The following is a 7227-nucleotide window of genomic DNA, read 5'->3' as shown; positions in this document are numbered from 1 at the left end:
CACAAACACCCCCACAAGGAGGGCCTTAATTTGTCCTGTATACTCCGGGGGACACCTGACGACGGCGCTGAAGGCTCACAAAACACAGGGCTTCCCACAAGGCCAGCCAATTTGAGGCAGCGGTAAAGCACCACGCACACCCAACGTCGGGGTGGGGAGGAGCAGGGGCGGGGACCACACATGCCTGCACACCTCTAGAGCGGCCTTTCAATGCTCGCTACTCTGTGGACCGGCAAAAGCAATTGAAACCAACCCTAACTCTCACGCGCAGTTGGCAGCCCTTCCTAGGGCACAATACCGAAACAGCGCAAGCAAACCCTGCAGCTACAACCCAAGGGACAGCCTTCCCAAGCACTCTGGAGGAGAAGAGGCTCCTCGGGCGGAGTAACACAGCTCGAGATGCTCGCTCATTCACGGAAATCGTGGGAAACAACCTGCCGCCGGCACACCACTTCGTCCTCACATGAGGTTACCATTGTCCATACAATAGTGCAGGTGCGATGGAAATCTTTTCTCGTTTTGGTGCGTGCTACATTTTTACGGATAGACCCCGTAAAACGCTAGAAATTGGCGGGGATGTGTCTCTTGTGGCTCACGGGGCTGTTAGGGTGGCACAGAAATCCCTCGGAATGGGAAAACGGGTCATTTTCGTGTTGCCATATTGCATGCGAACGGCATGAAACTTCCAGAGGCATTTGCAGCAGGAATGCATGTGCAGTCAAAAAAGTGAATATTTTTCACGGATAGACCCCGTGAAACGCTAGAAATTGGCGGCGATGTCTCTCTTGTGGCTCACGGGGCTGTTAGGGTCGCACAGAAATCCCTCGGAATGGGAAAACGGGTCATTTTCGTGTCGCCACATTGCATGCGAACCGCATGAAACTTCCAGAGGCATTTGCAGCAGAAATGCATGTGCAGTCAAAAAATTGAATATTTTTCACGGATAGACCCCGTGAAACGCTAGAAATTGGCGGGGATGTGTCTCTTGTGGCTCACGGGGCTGTTAGGGTGGCACAGAAATCCCTCGGAATGGGAAAAAACGGGTCATTTTCGTGTCGCCACATTGCATGCGAACCGCATGAAACTTCCAGAGGCATTTGCAGCAGGAATGCATGTGCACTCAAAAAATGTGATATTTTTCACGGAGAGACCCCGTGAAACGCTAGAAGTGGGCGGGGATGTCTCTCTTGTGGCTCACGGGGCTGTTAGGGTGGCACAGAAATCCCTCGGAATGGAAAAACGGGTCATTTTCGTGTCGCCACATTGCATACGAACCGCATGAAACTTCCAGAGGCATTTGCAGCAGGAATGCATGTGCACTCAAAAAAGTGAATATTTCTCACGGATAGACCCCGTGATACGCTAGAAATTGGCGGGGATGTCTCTCTTGTGGCTCACGGGGCTGTTAGGGTGGCACAGAAATCCCTCGGAATGGGAAAACGGGTCATTTTCGTGTCGCCACATTGCATGCGAACCGCATGCAACTTCCAGAGGCATTTGCAGCAGAAATGCATGTGCAGTCAAAAAAAATTGATATTTTTCACGCATAGACCCCGTCAAACGCTAGAAGTTGGCGGGGATGTCTCTCTTGTGGCTCACGGGGCTGTTAGGGTCGCACAGAAATGCCTCGGAATGGGAAAACGGGTCATTTTTGTGTGGCCACATTGCATAGGAACGGCATGAAACTTCCAGAGGCATTTGCAGCAGGAATGCATGTGCACTCAAAAACGTCTATATTTTTCACGGATAGACCCCGTGAAACGCTATAAATTGGCGGGGATGTCTCTCTTGTGGCTCACGGGCGCTGTTAGTTAGGGTCGCACAGAAATCCCTCGGAATGGGAAAAGGGGTCATTTTCGTGTTGCCACATTGCGTACGAACGGCATGAAACTTCCAGAGGCATCTGCAGCAGAAATGCATGTGCACTCAAAAACGTCTATATTTTTCACGGATAGACCCCGTGAAACGCTAGAAATTGGCGGGGATGTGTCTCTTGTGGCTCACGGGGCTGTTAGGGTCGCACAGAAATCCCTCGGAATGGGAAAACGGGTCATTTTCGTGTCGCCACATTGCATGCGAACCGCATGAAACTTCCAGAGGCATTTGCAGCAGAAATGCATGTGCAGTCAAAAAATTGAATATTTTTCACGGATAGACCCCGTGAAACGCTAGAAATTGGCGGGGATGTGTCTCTTGTGGCTCACGGGGCTGTTAGGGTGGCACAGAAATCCCTCGGAATGGGAAAAAACGGGTCATTTTCGTGTCGCCACATTGCATGCGAACCGCATGAAACTTCCAGAGGCATTTGCAGCAGGAATGCATGTGCACTCAAAAAATGTGATATTTTTCACGGAGAGACCCCGTGAAACGCTAGAAGTGGGCGGGGATGTCTCTCTTGTGGCTCACGGGGCTGTTAGGGTGGCACAGAAATCCCTCAGAATGGGAAAACGGGTCATTTTCGTGTCGCCACATTGCATACGAACCGCATGAAACTTCCAGAGGCATTTGCAGCAGGAATGCATGTGCACTCAAAAAAGTGAATATTTCTCACGGATAGACCCCGTGATACGCTAGAAATTGGCGGGGATGTCTCTCTTGTGGCTCACGGGGCTGTTAGGGTGGCACAGAAATCCCTCGGAATGGGAAAACGGGTCATTTTCGTGTCGCCACATTGCATGCGAACCGCATGCAACTTCCAGAGGCATTTGCAGCAGAAATGCATGTGCAGTCAAAAAAAATTGATATTTTTCACGCATAGACCCCGTCAAACGCTAGAAGTTGGCGGGGATGTCTCTCTTGTGGCTCACGGGGCTGTTAGGGTCGCACAGAAATGCCTCGGAATGGGAAAACGGGTCATTTTTGTGTGGCCACATTGCATAGGAACGGCATGAAACTTCCAGAGGCATTTGCAGCAGGAATGCATGTGCACTCAAAAACGTCTATATTTTTCACGGATAGACCCCGTGAAACGCTATAAATTGGCGGGGATGTCTCTCTTGTGGCTCACGGGCGCTGTTAGTTAGGGTCGCACAGAAATCCCTCGGAATGGGAAAAGGGGTCATTTTCGTGTTGCCACATTGCGTACGAACGGCATGAAACTTCCAGAGGCATCTGCAGCAGAAATGCATGTGCACTCAAAAACGTCTATATTTTTCACGGATAGACCCCGTGAAACGCTAGAAATTGGCGGGGATGTGTCTCTTGTGGCTCACGGGGCTGTTAGGGTCGCACAGAAATCCCTCGGAATGGGAAAACGGGTCATTTTCGTGTCGCCACATTGCATGCGAACCGCATGAAACTTCCAGAGGCATTTGCAGCAGAAATGCATGTGCAGTCAAAAAATTGAATATTTTTCACGGATAGACCCCGTGAAACGCTAGAAATTGGCGGGGATGTGTCTCTTGTGGCTCACGGGGCTGTTAGGGTGGCACAGAAATCCCTCGGAATGGGAAAAAACGGGTCATTTTCGTGTCGCCACATTGCATGCGAACCGCATGAAACTTCCAGAGGCATTTGCAGCAGGAATGCATGTGCACTCAAAAAATGTGATATTTTTCACGGAGAGACCCCGTGAAACGCTAGAAGTGGGCGGGGATGTCTCTCTTGTGGTTCACGGGGCTGTTAGGGTGGCACAGAAATCCCTCAGAATGGGAAAACGGGTCATTTTCGTGTCGCCACATTGCATACGAACCGCATGAAACTTCCAGAGGCATTTGCAGCAGGAATGCATGTGCACTCAAAAAAGTGAATATTTCTCACGGATAGACCCCGTGATACGCTAGAAATTGGCGGGGATGTCTCTCTTGTGGCTCACGGGGCTGTTAGGGTGGCACAGAAATCCCTCGGAATGGGAAAACGGGTCATTTTCGTGTTGCCATATTGCATGCGAACGGCATGAAACTTCCAGAGGCATTTGCAGCAGGAATGCATGTGCAGTCAAAAAAGTGAATATTTTTCACGGATAGACCCCGTGAAACGCTAGAAATTGGCGGCGATGTCTCTCTTGTGGCTCACGGGGCTGTTAGGGTCGCACAGAAATCCCTCGGAATGGGAAAACGGGTCATTTTCGTGTCGCCACATTGCATGCGAACCGCATGAAACTTCCAGAGGCATTTGCAGCAGAAATGCATGTGCAGTCAAAAAATTGAATATTTTTCACGGATAGACCCCGTGAAACGCTAGAAATTGGCGGGGATGTGTCTCTTGTGGCTCACGGGGCTGTTAGGGTGGCACAGAAATCCCTCGGAATGGGAAAAAACGGGTCATTTTCGTGTCGCCACATTGCATGCGAACCGCATGAAACTTCCAGAGGCATTTGCAGCAGGAATGCATGTGCACTCAAAAAATGTGATATTTTTCACGGAGAGACCCCGTGAAACGCTAGAAGTGGGCGGGGATGTCTCTCTTGTGGCTCACGGGGCTGTTAGGGTGGCACAGAAATCCCTCGGAATGGAAAAACGGGTCATTTTCGTGTCGCCACATTGCATACGAACCGCATGAAACTTCCAGAGGCATTTGCAGCAGGAATGCATGTGCACTCAAAAAAGTGAATATTTCTCACGGATAGACCCCGTGATACGCTAGAAATTGGCGGGGATGTCTCTCTTGTGGCTCACGGGGCTGTTAGGGTGGCACAGAAATCCCTCGGAATGGGAAAACGGGTCATTTTCGTGTCGCCACATTGCATGCGAACCGCATGCAACTTCCAGAGGCATTTGCAGCAGAAATGCATGTGCAGTCAAAAAAAATTGATATTTTTCACGCATAGACCCCGTCAAACGCTAGAAGTTGGCGGGGATGTCTCTCTTGTGGCTCACGGGGCTGTTAGGGTCGCACAGAAATGCCTCGGAATGGGAAAACGGGTCATTTTTGTGTGGCCACATTGCATAGGAACGGCATGAAACTTCCAGAGGCATTTGCAGCAGGAATGCATGTGCACTCAAAAACGTCTATATTTTTCACGGATAGACCCCGTGAAACGCTATAAATTGGCGGGGATGTCTCTCTTGTGGCTCACGGGCGCTGTTAGTTAGGGTCGCACAGAAATCCCTCGGAATGGGAAAAGGGGTCATTTTCGTGTTGCCACATTGCGTACGAACGGCATGAAACTTCCAGAGGCATCTGCAGCAGAAATGCATGTGCACTCAAAAACGTCTATATTTTTCACGGATAGACCCCGTGAAACGCTAGAAATTGGCGGGGATGTGTCTCTTGTGGCTCACGGGGCTGTTAGGGTCGCACAGAAATCCCTCGGAATGGGAAAACGGGTCATTTTCGTGTCGCCACATTGCATGCGAACCGCATGAAACTTCCAGAGGCATTTGCAGCAGAAATGCATGTGCAGTCAAAAAATTGAATATTTTTCACGGATAGACCCCGTGAAACGCTAGAAATTGGCGGGGATGTGTCTCTTGTGGCTCACGGGGCTGTTAGGGTGGCACAGAAATCCCTCGGAATGGGAAAAAACGGGTCATTTTCGTGTCGCCACATTGCATGCGAACCGCATGAAACTTCCAGAGGCATTTGCAGCAGGAATGCATGTGCACTCAAAAAATGTGATATTTTTCACGGAGAGACCCCGTGAAACGCTAGAAGTGGGCGGGGATGTCTCTCTTGTGGCTCACGGGGCTGTTAGAGTGGCACAGAAATCCCTCAGAATGGGAAAACGGGTCATTTTCGTGTCGCCACATTGCATACGAACCGCATGAAACTTCCAGAGGCATTTGCAGCAGGAATGCATGTGCACTCAAAAAAGTGAATATTTCTCACGGATAGACCCCGTGATACGCTAGAAATTGGCGGGGATGTCTCTCTTGTGGCTCACGGGGCTGTTAGGGTGGCACAGAAATCCCTCGGAATGGGAAAACGGGTCATTTTCGTGTCGCCACATTGCATGCGAACCGCATGCAACTTCCAGAGGCATTTGCAGCAGAAATGCATGTGCAGTCAAAAAAAATTGATATTTTTCACGCATAGACCCCGTCAAACGCTAGAAGTTGGCGGGGATGTCTCTCTTGTGGCTCACGGGGCTGTTAGGGTCGCACAGAAATGCCTCGGAATGGGAAAACGGGTCATTTTTGTGTGGCCACATTGCATAGGAACGGCATGAAACTTCCAGAGGCATTTGCAGCAGGAATGCATGTGCACTCAAAAACGTCTATATTTTTCACGGATAGACCCCGTGAAACGCTATAAATTGGCGGGGATGTCTCTCTTGTGGCTCACGGGCGCTGTTAGTTAGGGTCGCACAGAAATCCCTCGGAATGGGAAAAGGGGTCATTTTCGTGTTGCCACATTGCGTACGAACGGCATGAAACTTCCAGAGGCATCTGCAGCAGAAATGCATGTGCACTCAAAAACGTCTATATTTTTCATGGATAGACCCCGTGAAACGCTAGAAATTGGCGGGGATGTGTCTCTTGTGGCTCACGGGGCTGTTAGGGTCGCACAGAAATCCCTCGGAATGGGAAAACGGGTCATTTTCGTGTCGCCACATTGCATGCGAACCGCATGAAACTTCCAGAGGCATTTGCAGCAGAAATGCATGTGCAGTCAAAAAATTGAATATTTTTCACGGATAGACCCCGTGAAACGCTAGAAATTGGCGGGGATGTGTCTCTTGTGGCTCACGGGGCTGTTAGGGTGGCACAGAAATCCCTCGGAATGGGAAAAAACGGGTCATTTTCGTGTCGCCACATTGCATGCGAACCGCATGAAACTTCCAGAGGCATTTGCAGCAGGAATGCATGTGCACTCAAAAAATGTGATATTTTTCACGGAGAGACCCCGTGAAACGCTAGAAGTGGGCGGGGATGTCTCTCTTGTGGTTCACGGGGCTGTTAGGGTGGCACAGAAATCCCTCAGAATGGGAAAACGGGTCATTTTCGTGTCGCCACATTGCATACGAACCGCATGAAACTTCCAGAGGCATTTGCAGCAGGAATGCATGTGCACTCAAAAAAGTGAATATTTCTCACGGATAGACCCCGTGATACGCTAGAAATTGGCGGGGATGTCTCTCTTGTGGCTCACGGGGCTGTTAGGGTGGCACAGAAATCCCTCGGAATGGGAAAACGGGTCATTTTCGTGTCGCCACATTGCATGCGAACCGCATGCAACTTCCAGAGGCATTTGCAGCAGAAATGCATGTGCAGTCAAAAAAAATTGATATTTTTCACGCATAGACCCCGTCAAACGCTAGAAGTTGGCGGGGATGTCTCTCTTGTG

The sequence above is a fragment of the Petromyzon marinus genome, unplaced genomic scaffold (genome assembly GCF_048934315.1).
Source record: "Petromyzon marinus isolate PM22_M1 ecotype Great Lakes invasive population unplaced genomic scaffold, UKy_Petmar_22M1.pri1.0 PM_G_Scaffold_53, whole genome shotgun sequence".
In the NCBI taxonomy this organism is placed as follows: Eukaryota; Metazoa; Chordata; class Hyperoartia; order Petromyzontiformes; family Petromyzontidae; genus Petromyzon; species Petromyzon marinus.
This window is presented reverse-complemented; position numbering follows the sequence as displayed.